At 44.1% G+C, this 15150-nt stretch overlaps 19 non-coding genes across 19 annotated transcripts; 12 read left to right on the forward strand and 7 right to left on the reverse strand.

The window, feature by feature from the left end:
* Positions 1-86: 86 nt before the first annotated feature.
* Positions 87-168, reverse strand: TRNAS-GCU (transfer RNA serine (anticodon GCU)). The gene has a single exon. It is a non-coding gene; the product is annotated as a tRNA-Ser (tRNA).
* Positions 169-396: 228 nt separating this feature from the next.
* TRNAT-AGU (transfer RNA threonine (anticodon AGU)) lies at positions 397-470 on the forward strand. The gene has a single exon. It is a non-coding gene; the product is annotated as a tRNA-Thr (tRNA).
* A 3855-nt stretch (positions 471-4325) lies between these two features.
* Positions 4326-4399, forward strand: TRNAT-UGU (transfer RNA threonine (anticodon UGU)). The gene has a single exon. It is a non-coding gene; the product is annotated as a tRNA-Thr (tRNA).
* Positions 4400-4776: 377 nt separating this feature from the next.
* Positions 4777-4858, reverse strand: TRNAS-GCU (transfer RNA serine (anticodon GCU)). The gene has a single exon. It is a non-coding gene; the product is annotated as a tRNA-Ser (tRNA).
* Positions 4859-5086: 228 nt separating this feature from the next.
* On the forward strand, positions 5087-5160 carry TRNAT-AGU (transfer RNA threonine (anticodon AGU)). Its single transcript has one exon. It is a non-coding gene; the product is annotated as a tRNA-Thr (tRNA).
* Positions 5161-5761: 601 nt separating this feature from the next.
* On the forward strand, positions 5762-5835 carry TRNAT-UGU (transfer RNA threonine (anticodon UGU)). The gene has a single exon. It is a non-coding gene; the product is annotated as a tRNA-Thr (tRNA).
* Positions 5836-6203: 368 nt separating this feature from the next.
* TRNAS-GCU (transfer RNA serine (anticodon GCU)) lies at positions 6204-6285 on the reverse strand. The gene has a single exon. It is a non-coding gene; the product is annotated as a tRNA-Ser (tRNA).
* A 228-nt stretch (positions 6286-6513) lies between these two features.
* TRNAT-AGU (transfer RNA threonine (anticodon AGU)) lies at positions 6514-6587 on the forward strand. Its single transcript has one exon. It is a non-coding gene; the product is annotated as a tRNA-Thr (tRNA).
* Positions 6588-10445: 3858 nt separating this feature from the next.
* On the forward strand, positions 10446-10519 carry TRNAT-UGU (transfer RNA threonine (anticodon UGU)). The gene has a single exon. It is a non-coding gene; the product is annotated as a tRNA-Thr (tRNA).
* Positions 10520-10889: 370 nt separating this feature from the next.
* On the reverse strand, positions 10890-10971 carry TRNAS-GCU (transfer RNA serine (anticodon GCU)). Its single transcript has one exon. It is a non-coding gene; the product is annotated as a tRNA-Ser (tRNA).
* A 233-nt stretch (positions 10972-11204) lies between these two features.
* On the forward strand, positions 11205-11278 carry TRNAT-UGU (transfer RNA threonine (anticodon UGU)). Its single transcript has one exon. It is a non-coding gene; the product is annotated as a tRNA-Thr (tRNA).
* Positions 11279-11646: 368 nt separating this feature from the next.
* Positions 11647-11728, reverse strand: TRNAS-GCU (transfer RNA serine (anticodon GCU)). The gene has a single exon. It is a non-coding gene; the product is annotated as a tRNA-Ser (tRNA).
* Positions 11729-11956: 228 nt separating this feature from the next.
* TRNAT-AGU (transfer RNA threonine (anticodon AGU)) lies at positions 11957-12030 on the forward strand. The gene has a single exon. It is a non-coding gene; the product is annotated as a tRNA-Thr (tRNA).
* A 619-nt stretch (positions 12031-12649) lies between these two features.
* Positions 12650-12723, forward strand: TRNAT-UGU (transfer RNA threonine (anticodon UGU)). Its single transcript has one exon. It is a non-coding gene; the product is annotated as a tRNA-Thr (tRNA).
* A 368-nt stretch (positions 12724-13091) lies between these two features.
* On the reverse strand, positions 13092-13173 carry TRNAS-GCU (transfer RNA serine (anticodon GCU)). Its single transcript has one exon. It is a non-coding gene; the product is annotated as a tRNA-Ser (tRNA).
* Positions 13174-13401: 228 nt separating this feature from the next.
* TRNAT-AGU (transfer RNA threonine (anticodon AGU)) lies at positions 13402-13475 on the forward strand. Its single transcript has one exon. It is a non-coding gene; the product is annotated as a tRNA-Thr (tRNA).
* A 616-nt stretch (positions 13476-14091) lies between these two features.
* Positions 14092-14165, forward strand: TRNAT-UGU (transfer RNA threonine (anticodon UGU)). The gene has a single exon. It is a non-coding gene; the product is annotated as a tRNA-Thr (tRNA).
* A 370-nt stretch (positions 14166-14535) lies between these two features.
* Positions 14536-14617, reverse strand: TRNAS-ACU (transfer RNA serine (anticodon ACU)). The gene has a single exon. It is a non-coding gene; the product is annotated as a tRNA-Ser (tRNA).
* A 228-nt stretch (positions 14618-14845) lies between these two features.
* Positions 14846-14919, forward strand: TRNAT-AGU (transfer RNA threonine (anticodon AGU)). Its single transcript has one exon. It is a non-coding gene; the product is annotated as a tRNA-Thr (tRNA).
* The last annotated feature ends 231 nt before the right edge of the window (positions 14920-15150 follow it).

Here is a 15150-nt window from a genome sequence, read left to right on the forward strand (position 1 = left end):
AGCATCCACTGCATATGCTGACAATAAAGAATCTACAAGGCAAGTTGCAAAGAATCTACTAGGCAAGCTGCAAAGGTAGAAGAAACCGACGAGGATGGGATTTGAACCCATGCATGCAGAGCACAATGGATTAGCAGTCCATCGCCTTAACCACTCGGCCACCTCGTCTACATAAGTCCCTACCTCCAGGTGATAGATTCTGAGAACAGGGTCAAAAAGTTTTTTGCTGCATTTTTATTGAAGGTCACAGATCAGGCACTGGCTGAGGGGACCGTAACTCCAAGTTGGTGAAAAAATGCAAGCTGCAACCACTCCATCAATGCACAACATTTAGTAGAAATTTGAATCATTGCGTAAGAAATTCCCATTTTCTGGCTTTTCTGCTGGACTTCATGTGGTGCTGTGGCTTACTTGGTTAAAGCGCCTGTCTAGTAAACAGGAGATCCTGAGTTCAAATCTCAGCAGTGCCTTTTTTTCCCCTAAATTTTAAGCTTTTCATACCAAAAAGCAGATGTTCAATCCTATCTGAAATCAATATTGACCATCCCACAGCCCTAAGACAGTCCGAGCAAAGTCAAAAATATGGATGCTGCTAAACGTCCAAAAGAAAGAAATGTCCTCATCTTCTTTATAGGATAGCATTAACCTCTTCAGGACATAGGGCGTATGGATACGCCCTGCATGCCGAGTCCTTAAGGACCGAGGGCGTATCCATACGCCCGTGGGAATTCCGGCCCCCACCGCTAGCCGGTTGGGGACCGGAGCCGGATGCCTGCTGAAATCGTTCAGCAGGCATCCCGGCATATCGCCCAGGGGGGTCATTATGTCCCCCCATGTCGGCGATCGCCGCAGATCGCTGGACAATTCAGTCCAGCGATCTGCGGCGATTCCGGGTCAATCGGGTCTCCAGTGACCCGGTGACCCGGAATTACTGGCTGTTCGGGGCCGTCTCTGACGGCCCCGAACAGCCAGAGCCTGCAGGGGTGAGGTGGCACTGGTGCCACCTCACGATCGCCCTGATTCGTCGGCCGGATTACCGGCCGACCAATCAGGGCGCCTGCTGCGGGCGTCACTCCCACACCCGCTCCGCCCCTCTTCCGGAGGACGTGAGCGGGTGCGGGACGTGCACCCCGGGTGCTGGGGACCCCGATCCCCGGCGCCCCTGTTGGGATCGGGGCCCCAGGAGCAGCTGCGGCGGCGGAGACGACGAGGGACTGACCTGTGCGGCGAGGATCGTTGGAGGTGAGTGACAGCCTCCTGCTGTTGCTTAGCAACAGATCCCAGCATGCAAAAAGGGCATGCTGGGAGCTGTAGTTATGCAACAGCAGGAGGCAGACCACCACAACTCCCAGCATTCCCTTATGGGCATGCTGGGACTTATGGTTTTGCAACAGCTGGAGGCACATTCTTTCTATGGAAAAGTGTACCTTCAGCTGTTGTATAACTACAACTCCCAGCTTGCACAAACAGCTAAAGTGCATGCTGGGAGTTGTAGTGGTGCATCTGCTGGTTGCATAACTACAACTCCCAGCATGCCCGTTGGCTGTCGGTGACTGCTGAGAGTTGTAGTTTTGCAACAGCTGAAGGCACAGTGGTTGTGAAACTCAGAGTTTTTTTTTTACCTAACTCAGTGTTTCACGACCGGTGTGCCTCCAGCTGTTGCAAACTACAACTCTCAGCAGTCACCGTACACCATGCACCGTACATGCTGGGAGTTGTAGTTTTGCAACAGCTGGAGGCACACTGGTTGTGAAACACTGAGTTAGGTCACAAACTCAGTGATACATAACCAGTGTGCCTACAGCTGTTGCAAAACTGCAACTCTCAGCAGTCACCGACAGCCAACGGGCATGCTGGGAGTTGTAGTTATGCAACAGCTGGATGTCCCCCCCCCCCCCCAATGTGAACGTACAGGGTACACTCACATGGGCGGAGGATTACAGTAAGTATCTGGCTGCAAATTTGAGCTGCCGCAAACTTTCTGCTGCAGCTCAAATTGCCAGCGAGAAACTACTGTAACCCCCGCCCGTGTGACTGTACCCTAAAAACACTACACTACACTAACACAAAAAATAAAATAAAAAGTAAAAAACACTACATATACACATACCCCTACACAGCCCCCCTCCCCTCCCCAATAAAAATGAAAAACGTCTGGTACGCCACTGTTTCCAGAACGGAGCCTCCAGCTGTTGCAAAACAACTCCCAGTATTGTCGGACAGCCGTTGACTGTCCAGGCATGCTGGGAGTTTTGCAACAGCTGGAGGCACCCTGTTTGGGAATCACTGGCGTAGAATACCCCTATGTCCACCCCTATGCAATCCCTAATTTAGGCCTCAAATGCGCATGGCGCTCTCACTTTGGAGCCCTGTCGTATTTCAACGCAACAGTTTAGGGCCACATATGGGGTATCGCCGTACTCGGGAGAAATTGTGTTACAAATTTTGGGGGGTATTTTCTGCTTTTACCCTTTTTAAAAATGTAAAATTTTTGGGAAAACAAGCATTTTAGGTAAAAAAAATTTTTTTTTTTTTACATATGCAAAAGTCGTGAAACACCTGTGGGGTATAAAGGTTCACTTAACCCCTTGTTACGTTCCCCGAGGGGTCTAGTTTCCAAAATGGTATGCCATGTGGGGGGTTTTTTGCTGTCCTGGCACCATAGGGGCTTCCTAAATGCGGCATGCCCCCAGAGAAAAATTTGCGTTCAAAAAGCCAAATGTGACTCCTTCTCTTCCGAGACCTGTAGTGCGCCAGCAGAGCACTTTTCACCCCCATATGGGGTGTTTTCTGAATCGGGAGAAATTGGGCTTCAAATTTTTAGGGGTATTTTCTGCTATTACCCTTTTTAAAAATAAAAAAATTTTGGGAAAACAAGCATTTTAGGTAAAAAATTATTTTTTTTTTTTACATTTGCAAAAGTCGTGAAACACCTGTGGGGTATTAAGGTTCACTTTATCCCATGTTACATTCCCCGAGGGGTCTAGTTTCCAAAATGGTATGCCATGTGTTTTTTTTTTGCTGTTCTGGCACCATAAGGGCTTCCTAAAGGTAACATGCCCCCCAAAAACCATTTCAGAAAAACGTACTCTCCAAAATCCCCTTGTCGCTCCTTCCCTTCTGAGCCCTCTACTGCGCCCGCCGAACACTTTACATAGACATATGAGGTATGTGCTTACTCGAGAGAAATTGGGCTACAAATACAAGTAAAAATTTTGTCCTTTTACCCCTTGTAAAAATTCAAAAATTGGGTCTGCAAGAACATGTGAGTGTAAAAAATGAAGATTGTGAATTTTCTCCTTCACTTTGCTTCTATTCCTGTGAAACACCTAAAGGGTTAAAACGCTGACTGAATGTCATTTTGAATACTTTTGGGGGTGTAGTTTTTATAATGGGGTCATTTATGGGGTATTTCTAATATGAAGACCCTTCAAATCCACTTCAAACCTGAACTGGTCCCTGAAAAATACTGAGTTTGAAAATTTTGTGAAAAATCGGAAAATTGCTGCTGACCGTTGAAGCCCTCTGGTGCCTTCCAAAAGTAAAAACACATCAATTTTATGATGCAAACATAAAGTAGACATATTGTATATGTGAACCAAAAAAAAATGTATTCGTAATATCCATTTTCCTTACAAGCAGAGAGCTTCAAAGTTAGAAAAATGCAAAATTTTCAAATTTTTCATCAAATTTACGGATTTTTCACCAAGAAATGATGCAAGTATCGACAAAAATTTACCACTATGTTAAAGTAGAATATGTCACGAAAAAACAATCTCGGAATCAGAATGATAACTAAAAGCATTCCAGAGTTATTAATGTTTAAAGTGACAGTGGTCAGATGTGCAAAAAACGCTCCGGTCCTTAAGGCCAAAATGGGCTCCGTCCTGAAGGGGTTAAGCACCATGCAAGAGGAATTGGAAAACAAGGCAGGATTTCTAAGGCCTGGTTGATAGGTCACGTAACGCACCCTTCTGGATTGGAAATAGAAAACTCCCATGCCTGCAAAGACAATAAAAAATCTTCAAAGCAAGATACCAAGTTGGAAAAGGCATGCAGAGCACAATGGATTAGCCGTCCATCGACTTAACCCCTCGGCCACCTCGTCTTTAAAAGGCAACCACTCCAGGTGAGACATTCTGACAACATGATCAACAAGTCTTTGGCTGCATTTTCATTGAAGGTCACATATTAAGCACTGGCTGAATGGACCGTAACTCAAAAAATGCAAGCTGCAACTGCTCCGTCAATATACAGCATTTTGTATACATTATAATCATTGCATAGCAATTTCCATTTTCTGACTTTAAGGCAAGGCTTGTCATGGCGCTGTGGCTTAGTTGGTTAAAGCGCCTGTCTTGTAAACAGGAGATCCTGAGTTCGAATCTCAGCAGTTCCTTTCTTTCTTTGCAATTTTGAGCTTTTCATACCAAGAAGTAGACGTTCAATCATATGTGACTTCAAACTTGTCTATCCCACAGTCCTAAGAATGTCTGAGCAAAGTCAAAAATATGTATGCTGGCTGAATGCCCAAAAGAAGGAAATGTCCTCATCTTCTTTATTGGATAGTATTAAGCACCATGCAAGAGAAATGGAAAAACAATGCAGGATTACTAATGCCAGGTTGATAGGTCACATGAGGCACGTTTCTGAATCAAAAATAGAAAACTGCCATGGTGGCAGCATCCACTGCATATGCTGACAATAAAGAATCTACAAGGCAAGTTGCAAAGAATCTACTAGGCAAGCTGCAAAGTGGTAAAAAGTAGAAGGAACCGACGAGGATGGGATTTGAACCCATGCATGCAGAGCACAATGGATTAGCAGTCCATCGCCTTAACCACTCGGCCACCTCGTCTACATAAGTCCCTACCTCCAGGTGATAGATTCTGAGAACAGGGTCAAAAAGTTTTTTGCTGCATTTTTATTGAAGGTCACAGATCAGGCACTGGCTGAGGGGACCGTAACTCCAAGTTGGTGAAAAAATGCAAGCTGCAACCACTCCATCAATGCACAACATTTAGTAGAAATTTGAATCATTGCGTAAGAAATTCCCATTTTCTGGCTTTTCTGCTGGACTTCATGTGGTGCTGTGGCTTACTTGGTTAAAGCGCCTGTCTAGTAAACAGGAGATCCTGAGTTCAAATCTCAGCAGTACCTTTTTTTCCCCTAAATTTTAAGCTTTTCATACCAAAAAGCAGATGTTCAATCCTTTCTGAAATCAATATTGACCATCCCACAGCCCTAAGACAGTCCGAGCAAAGTCAAAAATATGGATGCTGGCTAAACGTCCAAAAGAAAGAAATGTCCTCATCTTCTTTATAGGATAGCATTAAGCACCATGCAAGAGGAATTGGAAAACAAGGCAGGATTTCTAAGGCCTGGTTGATAGGTCACGTAACGCACCCTTCTGGATTGGAAATAGAAAACTCCCATGCCTGCAAAGACAATAAAAAATCTTCAAAGCAAGATACCAAGTTGGAAAAGGCATGCAGAGCACAATGGATTAGCCGTCCATCGACTTAACCCCTCGGCCACCTCGTCTTTAAAAGGCAACCACTCCAGGTGAGACATTCTGACAACATGATCAACAAGTCTTTGGCTGCATTTTCATTGAAGGTCACATATTAAGCACTGGCTGAATGGACCGTAACTCAAAAAATGCAAGCTGCAACTGCTCCGTCAATATACAGCATTTTGTATACATTTTAATCATTGCATAGCAATTCCCATTTTCTGACTTTTAGGCAAGGGTTGTCATGGCGCTGTGGCTTAGATGGTTAAAGCGCCTGTCTTGTAAACAGGAGATCCTGAGTTCGAATCTCAGCAGTTCCTTTCTTTCTTTGCAATTTTGAGCTTTTCATACCAAGAAGAAGACGTTCAATCATATGTGACTTCAAACTTGTCTATCCCACAGTCCTAAGAATGTCTGAGCAAAGTCAAAAATATGTATGCTGGCTGAATGCCCAAAAGAAGGAAATGTCCTCATCTTCTTTATTGGATAGTATTAAGCACCATGCAAGAGAAATGGAAAAACAATGCAGGATTACTAATGCCAGGTTGATAGGTCACATGAGGCACGTTTCTGAATCAAAAATAGAAAACTGCCATGGTGGCAGCATCCACTGCATATGCTGACAATAAAGAATCTACAAGGCAAGTTGCAAAGAATCTACTAGGCAAGCTGCAAAGGTAGAAGAAACCGACGAGGATGGGATTTGAACCCATGCATGCAGAGCACAATGGATTAGCAGTCCATCGCCTTAACCACTCGGCCACCTCGTCTACATAAGTCCCTACCTCCAGGTGATAGATTCTGAGAACAGGGTCAAAAAGTTTTTTGCTGCATTTTTATTGAAGGTCACAGATCAGGCACTGGCTGAGGGGACCGTAACTCCAAGTTGGTGAAAAAATGCAAGCTGCAACCACTCCATCAATGCACAACATTTAGTAGAAATTTGAATCATTGCGTAAGAAATTCCCATTTTCTGGCTTTTCTGCTGGACTTCATGTGGTGCTGTGGCTTAGTTGGTTAAAGCGCCTGTCTAGTAAACAGGAGATCCTGAGTTCAAATCTCAGCAGTGCCTTTTTTCCCCCTAAATTTTAAGCTTTTCATACCAAAAAGCAGATGTTCAATCCTATCTGAAATCAATATTGACCATCCCACAGCCCTAAGACAGTCCGAGCAAAGTCAAAAATATGGATGCTGCTAAACGTCCAAAAGAAAGAAATGTCCTCATCTTCTTTATAGGATAGCATTAACCTCTTCAGGACATAGGGCGTATGGATACGCCCTGCATGCCGAGTCCTTAAGGACCGAGGGCGTATCCATACGCCCGTGGGAATTCCGGCCCCCACCGCTAGCCGGTTGGGGACCGGAGCCGGATGCCTGCTGAAATCGTTCAGCAGGCATCCCGGCATATCGCCCAGGGGGGTCATTATGTCCCCGACAATTCAGTCCAGCGATCTGCGGCGATTCCGGGTCAAGCGGGTCTCCAGTGACCCGGTGACCCGGAATTACTGGCTGTTCGGGGCCGTCTCTGACGGCCCCGAACAGCCAGAGCCTGCAGGGGTGAGGTGGCACTGGTGCCACCTCACGATCGCCCTGATTCGTCGGCCGGATTACCGGCCGACCAATCAGGGCGCCTGCTGCGGGCGTCACTCCCACACCCGCTCCGCCCCTCTTCCGGAGGACGTGAGCGGGTGCGGGACGTGCACCCCGGGTGCTGGGGACCCCGATCCCCGGCGCCCCTGTTGGGATCGGGGCCCCAGGAGCAGCTGCGGCGGCGGAGACGACGAGGGACTGACCTGTGCGGCGAGGATCGTTGGAGGTGAGTGACAGCCTCCTGCTGTTGCTTAGCAACAGATCCCAGCATGCAAAAAGGGCATGCTGGGAGCTGTAGTTATGCAACAGCAGGAGGCAGACCACCACAACTCCCAGCATTCCCTTATGGGCATGCTGGGACTTATGGTTTTGCAACAGCTGGAGGCACATTCTTTCTATGGAAAAGTGTACCTTCAGCTGTTGTATAACTACAACTCCCAGCTTGCACAAACAGCTAAAGTGCATGCTGGGAGTTGTAGTGGTGCATCTGCTGGTTGCATAACTACAACTCCCAGCATGCCCGTTGGCTGTCGGTGACTGCTGAGAGTTGTAGTTTTGCAACAGCTGAAGGCACAGTGGTTGTGAAACTCAGAGTTTTTTTTTTACCTAACTCAGTGTTTCACGACCGGTGTGCCTCCAGCTGTTGCAAACTACAACTCTCAGCAGTCACCGTACACCATGCACCGTACATGCTGGGAGTTGTAGTTTTGCAACAGCTGGAGGCACACTGGTTGTGAAACACTGAGTTAGGTCACAAACTCAGTGATACATAACCAGTGTGCCTACAGCTGTTGCAAAACTGCAACTCTCAGCAGTCACCGACAGCCAACGGGCATGCTGGGAGTTGTAGTTATGCAACAGCTGGATGTCCCCCCCCCCCCAATGTGAACGTACAGGGTACACTCACATGGGCGGAGGATTACAGTAAGTATCTGGCTGCAAATTTGAGCTGCCGCAAACTTTCTGCTGCAGCTCAAATTGCCAGCGAGAAACTACTGTAACCCCCGCCCGTGTGACTGTACCCTAAAAACACTACACTACACTAACACAAAAAATAAAATAAAAAGTAAAAAACACTACATATACACATACCCCTACACAGCCCCCCTCCCCTCCCCAATAAAAATGAAAAACGTCTGGTACGCCACTGTTTCCAGAACGGAGCCTCCAGCTGTTGCAAAACAACTCCCAGTATTGTCGGACAGCCGTTGACTGTCCAGGCATGCTGGGAGTTTTGCAACAGCTGGAGGCACCCTGTTTGGGAATCACTGGCGTAGAATACCCCTATGTCCACCCCTATGCAATCCCTAATTTAGGCCTCAAATGTGCATGGCGCTCTCACTTTGGAGCCCTGTCGTATTTCAACGCAACAGTTTAGGGCCACATATGGGGTATCGCCGTACTCGGGAGAAATTGTGTTACAAATTTTGGGGGGTATTTTCTGCTTTTACCCTTTTTAAAAATGTAAAATTTTTGGGAAAACAAGCATTTTAGGTAAAAAAAATTTTTTTTTTTTTACATATGCAAAAGTCGTGAAACACCTGTGGGGTATAAAGGTTCACTTAACCCCTTGTTACGTTCCCCGAGGGGTCTAGTTTCCAAAATGGTATGCCATGTGGGGTTTTTTTTGCTGTCCTGGCACCATAGGGGCTTCCTAAATGCGGCATGCCCCCAGAGAAAAATTTGCGTTCAAAAAGCCAAATGTGACTCCTTCTCTTCCGAGACCTGTAGTGCGCCAGCAGAGCACTTTTCACCCCCATATGGGGTGTTTTCTGAATCGGGAGAAATTGGGCTTCAAATTTTTAGGGGTATTTTCTGCTATTACCCTTTTTAAAAATAACAAAATTTTGGGAAAACAAGCATTTTAGGTAAAAAATTATTTTTTTTTTTTACATTTGCAAAAGTCGTGAAACACCTGTGGGGTATTAAGGTTCACTTTATCCCATGTTACATTCCCCGAGGGGTCTAGTTTCCAAAATGGTATGCCATGTGTTTTTTTTTTGCTGTTCTGGCACCATAAGGGCTTCCTAAAGGTAACATGCCCCCCAAAAACCATTTCAGAAAAACGTACTCTCCAAAATCCCCTTGTCGCTCCTTCCCTTCTGAGCCCTCTACTGCGCCCGCCGAACACTTTACATAGACATATGAGGTATGTGCTTACTCGAGAGAAATTGGGCTACAAATACAAGTAAAAATTTTGTCCTTTTACCCCTTGTAAATATTCAAAAATTGGGTCTGCAAGAACATGTGAGTGTAAAAAATGAAGATTGTGAATTTTCTCCTTCACTTTGCTTCTATTCCTGTGAAACACCTAAAGGGTTAAAACGCTGACTGAATGTCATTTTGAATACTTTTGGGGGTGTAGTTTTTATAATGGGGTCATTTATGGGGTATTTCTAATATGAAGACCCTTCAAATCCACTTCAAACCTGAACTGGTCCCTGAAAAATACTGAGTTTGAAAATTTTGTGAAAAATCGGAAAATTGCTGCTGACCGTTGAAGCCCTCTGGTGCCTTCCAAAAGTAAAAACACATCAATTTTTATGATGCAAACATAAAGTAGACATATTGTATATGTGAACCAAAAAAAAATGTATTCGTAATATCCATTTTCCTTACAAGCAGAGAGCTTCAAAGTTAGAAAAATGCAAAATTTTCAAATTTTTCATCAAATTTACGGATTTTTCACCAAGAAATGATGCAAGTATCGACAAAAATTTACCACTATGTTAAAGTAGAATATGTCACGAAAAAACAATCTCGGAATCAGAATGATAACTAAAAGCATTCCAGAGTTATTAATGTTTAAAGTGACAGTGGTCAGATGTGCAAAAAACGCTCCGGTCCTTAAGGCCAAAATGGGCTCCGTCCTGAAGGGGTTAAGCACCATGCAAGAGGAATTGGAAAACAAGGCAGGATTTCTAAGGACTGGTTGATAGGTCACGTAACGCACCCTTCTGGATTGGAAATAGAAAACTCCCATGCCTGCAAAGACAATAAAAAATCTTCAAAGCAAGATACCAAGTTGGAAAAGGCATGCAGAGCACAATGGATTAGCCGTCCATCGACTTAACCCCTCGGCCACCTCGTCTTTAAAAGGCAACCACTCCAGGTGAGACATTCTGACAACATGATCAACAAGTCTTTGGCTGCATTTTCATTGAAGGTCACATATTAAGCACTGGCTGAATGGACCGTAACTCAAAAAATGCAAGCTGCAACTGCTCCGTCAATATACAGCATTTTGTATACATTATAATCATTGCATAGCAATTCCCATTTTCTGACTTTCTGACTTTCTGACTTTCTGACTTTCTGACTTTTTGGCATTGGTTGTCATGGCGCTGTGGCTTAGTTGGTTAAAGCGCCTGTCTTGTAAACAGGAGATCCTGAGTTCGAATCTCAGCAGTGCCTTTCTTTCTTTGCAATTTTGAGCTTTTCATACCAAGAAGTAGACGTTCAATCAAATGTGACTTCAAACTTGTCTATCCCACAGTCCTAAGAATGTCCGAGCAAAGTCAAAAATATGTATGCTGGCTGAATGCCCAAAAGAAGGAAATGTCCTCATCTTCTTTATTGGATAGTATTAAGCACCATGAAAGAGAAATGGAAAAACAATGCAGGATTACTAATGCCAGGTTGATAGGTCACATGAGGCACGTTTCTGAATCAAAAATAGAAAACTGCCATGGTGGGAGCATCCACTGCATATGCTGACAATAAAGAATCTACAAGGCAAGTTGCAAAGAATCTAATAGGCAAGCTGCAAAGTGGTAAAAAGAACCGACGAGGATGGGATTTGAACCCATGCATGCAGAGCACAATGGATTAGCAGTCCATCGCCTTAACCACTCGGCCACCTTGTCTACATAAGTCCCTACCTCCAGGTGATAGATTCTGAGAACAGGGTCAAAAAGTTTTTTGCTGCATTTTTATTGAAGGTCACAGATCAGGCACTGGATGAGGGGACCGTAACTCAAAAAATGCAAGCTGCAACTGCTTCGTCAATATACAGCATTTTGTAGACATTTTAATCATTGCATAGCAATTCCCATTTTCTGACTTTCTGACTTTCTGACTTTTTGGCATTGGTTGTCATGGCGCTGTGGCTTAGTTGGTTAAAGCGCCTGTCTTGTAAACAGGAGATCCTGAGTTCGAATCTCAGCAGTGCCTTTCGTTCTTTGCAATTTTGAGCTTTTCATACCAAGAAGTAGACGTTCAATCAAATGTGACTTCAAACTTGTCTATCCCACAGTCCTAAGAATGTCCGAGCAAAGTCAAAAATATGTATGCTGGCTGAATGCCCAAAAGAAGGAAATGTCCTCATCTTCTTTATTGGATAGTATTAAGCACCATGAAAGAGAAATGGAAAAACAATGCAGGATTACTAATGCCAGGTTGATAGGTCACATGAGGCACGTTTCTGAATCAGAAATAGAAAACTGCCATGGCGGGAGCATCCACTGCATATGCTGACAATAAAGAATCTACAAGACAAGTTGCAAAGAATCTACTAGGCAAGCTGCGAAGGTAGAAGAAATCAACAAGGATGGGATTTGAACCCATGCATGCAGAGCACAATGGATTAGCAGTCCATCGCCTTAACCACTCGGCCACCTCGTCTACATAAGTCCCTACCTCCAGGTGATAGATTCTGAGAACAGGGTCAAAAAGTTTTTTGCTGCATTTTTATTGAAGGTCACAGATCAGGCACTGGCTGAGGGGACCGTAACTCCAAGTTGGTGAAAAAATGCAAGCTGCAACCACTCCATCAATGCACAACATTTAGTAGAAATTTGAATCATTGCGTAAGAAATTCCCATTTTCTGGCTTTTCTGCTGGACTTCATGTGGTGCTGTGGCTTAGTTGGTTAAAGCGCCTGTCTAGTAAACAGGAGATCCTGAGTTCAAATCTCAGCAGTGCCTTTTTTTTCCCCCTAAATTTTAAGCTTTTCATACCAAAAAGCAGATGTTCAATCCTATCTGACATCAATATTGACCATCCCTTAGCCCTAAGACAGTCCGAGCAAAGTCAAAAATATGGATGCTGGCTAAACGTCCAAAAGAAAGAAATGTCCTCATCTTCTTTATAGGATAGCATTAAGCACCATGCAAGAGGAATTGGAAAACAAGGCAGGATTTCTAAGGCCTGGTTGATAGGTCACGTAACGCACCCTTCTGGATTGGAAATAGAAAACTCCCATGCCTGCAAAGACAAAAAAAAATCTTCAAAGCAAGAAACCAAGTTGGAAAAGGCATGCAGAGCACAATGGATTAGCCGTCCATCGACTTAACCCCTCGGCCACCTCGTCTTTAAAAGGCAACCACTCCAGGTGAGACATTCTGACAACATGATCAACAAGTCTTTGGCTGCATTTTCATTGAAGGTCACATATTAAGCACTGGCTGAATGGACCGTAACTCAAAAAATGCAAGCTGCAACTGCTTCGTCAATATACAGCATTTTGTAGACATTTTAATCATTGCATAGCAATTCCCATTTTCTGACTTTCTGACTTTCTGACTTTTTGGCATTGGTTGTCATGGCGCTGTGGCTTAGTTGGTTAAAGCGCCTGTCTTGTAAACAGGAGATCCTGAGTTCGAATCTCAGCAGTGCCTTTCGTTCTTTGCAATTTTGAGCTTTTCATACCAAGAAGTAGACGTTCAATCAAATGTGACTTCAAACTTGTCTATCCCACAGTCCTAAGAATGTCCGAGCAAAGTCAAAAATATGTATGCTGGCTGAATGCCCAAAAGAAGGAAATGTCCTCATCTTCTTTATTGGATAGTATTAAGCACCATGAAAGAGAAATGGAAAAACAATGCAGGATTACTAATGCCAGGTTGATAGGTCACATGAGGCACGTTTCTGAATCAGAAATAGAAAACTGCCATGGTGGGAGCATCCACTGCATATGCTGACAATAAAGAATCTACAAGACAAGTTGCAAAGAATCTACTAGGCAAGCTGCAAAGGTAGAAGAAATCAACAAGGATGGGATTTGAACCCATGCATGCAGAGCACAATGGATTAGCAGTCCATCGCCTTAACCACTCGGCCACCTCGTCTACATAAGTCCCTACCTCCAGGTGATAGATTCTGAGAACAGGGTCAAAAAGTTTTTTGCTGCATTTTTATTGAAGGCCACAGATCAGGCACTGGCTGAGGGGACCGTAACTCCAAGTTGGTGAAAAAATGCAAGCTGCAACCACTCCATCAATGCACAACATTTAGTAGAAATTTGAATCATTGCGTAAGAAATTCCCATTTTCTGGCTTTTCTGCTGGACTTCATGTGGTGCTGTGGCTTAGTTGGTTAAAGCGCCTGTCTAGTAAACAGGAGATCCTGAGTTCAAATCTCAGCAGTGCCTTTTTTCCCCCTAAATTTTAAGCTTTTCATACCAAAAAGCAGATGTTCAATCCTATCTGAAATCAATATTGACCATCCCACAGCCCTAAGACAGTCCGAGCAAAGTCAAAAATATGGATGCTGCTAAACGTCCAAAAGAAAGAAATGTCCTCATCTTCTTTATAGGATAGCATTAAGCACCATGCAAGAGGAATTGGAAAACAAGGCAGGATTTCTAAGGCCTGGTTGATAGGTCACGTAACGCACCCTTCTGGATTGGAAATAGAAAACTCCCATGCCTGCAAAGACAATAAAAAATCTTCAAAGCAAGATACCAAGTTGGAAAAGGCATGCAGAGCACAATGGATTAGCCGTCCATCGACTTAACCCCTCGGCCACCTCGTCTTTAAAAGGCAACCACTCCAGGTGAGACATTCTGACAACATGATCAACAAGTCTTTGGCTGCATTTTCATTGAAGGTCACATATTAAGCACTGGCTGAATGGACCGTAACTCAAAAAATGAAAGCTGCAACTGCTTCGTCAATATACAGCATTTTGTAGACATTTTAATCATTGTATAGCAATTCCCATTTTCTGACTTTCTGACTTTCTGACTTTTTGGCATTGGTTGTCATGGCGCTGTGGCTTAGTTGGTTAAAGCGCCTGTCTTGTAAACAGGAGATCCTGAGTTCGAATCTCAGCAGTGCCTTTCTTTCTTTGCAATTTTGAGCTTTTCATACCAAGAAGTAGACGTTCAATCAAATGTGACTTCAAACTTGTCTATCCCACAGTCCTAAGAATGTCCGAGCAAAGTCAAAAATATGTATGCTGGCTGAATGCCCAAAAGAAGGAAATGTCCTCATCTTCTTTATTGGATAGTATTAAGCACCATGAAAGAGAAATGGAAAAACAATGCAGGATTACTAATGCCAGGTTGATAGGTCACATGAGGCACGTTTCTGAATCAAAAATAGAAAACTGCCATGGTGGGAGCATCCACTGTATATGCTGACAATAAAGAATCTACAAGGCAAGTTGCAAAGAATCTACTAGGCAAGCTGCAAAGTGGTAAAAAGAACCGACGAGGATGGGATTTGAACCCATGCATGCAGAGCACAATGGATTAGTAGTCCATCGCCTTAACCACTCGGCCACCTCGTCTACATAAGTCCCTACCTCCAGGTGATAGATTCTGAGAACAGGGTCAAAAAGTTTTTTGCTGCATTTTTATTGAAGGTCACAGATCAGGCACTGGCTGAGGGGACCGTAACTCCAAGTTGGTGAAAAAATGCAAGCTGCAACCACTCCATCAATGCACAACATTTAGTAGAAATTTGAATCATTGCGTAAGAAATTCCCATTTTCTGGCTTTTCTGCTGGACTTCATGTGGTGCTGTGGCTTAGTTGGTTAAAGCGCCTGTCTAGTAAACAGGAGATCCTGAGTTCAAATCTCAGCAGTGCCTTTTTTCCCCCTAAATTTTAAGCTTTTCATACCAAAAAGCAGATGTTCAATCCTATCTGAAATCAATATTGACCATCCCACAGCCCTAAGACAGTCCGAGCAAAGTCAAAAATATGGATGCTGCTAAACGTCCAAAAGAAAGAAATGTCCTCATCTTCTTTATAGGATAGCATTAAGCACCATGCAAGAGGAATTGGAAAACAAGGCAGGATTTCTAAGGCCTGGTTGATAG

Source organism: Hyla sarda, chromosome 6 (genome assembly GCF_029499605.1).
Source record: "Hyla sarda isolate aHylSar1 chromosome 6, aHylSar1.hap1, whole genome shotgun sequence".
In the NCBI taxonomy this organism is placed as follows: domain Eukaryota; kingdom Metazoa; phylum Chordata; class Amphibia; order Anura; family Hylidae; genus Hyla; species Hyla sarda.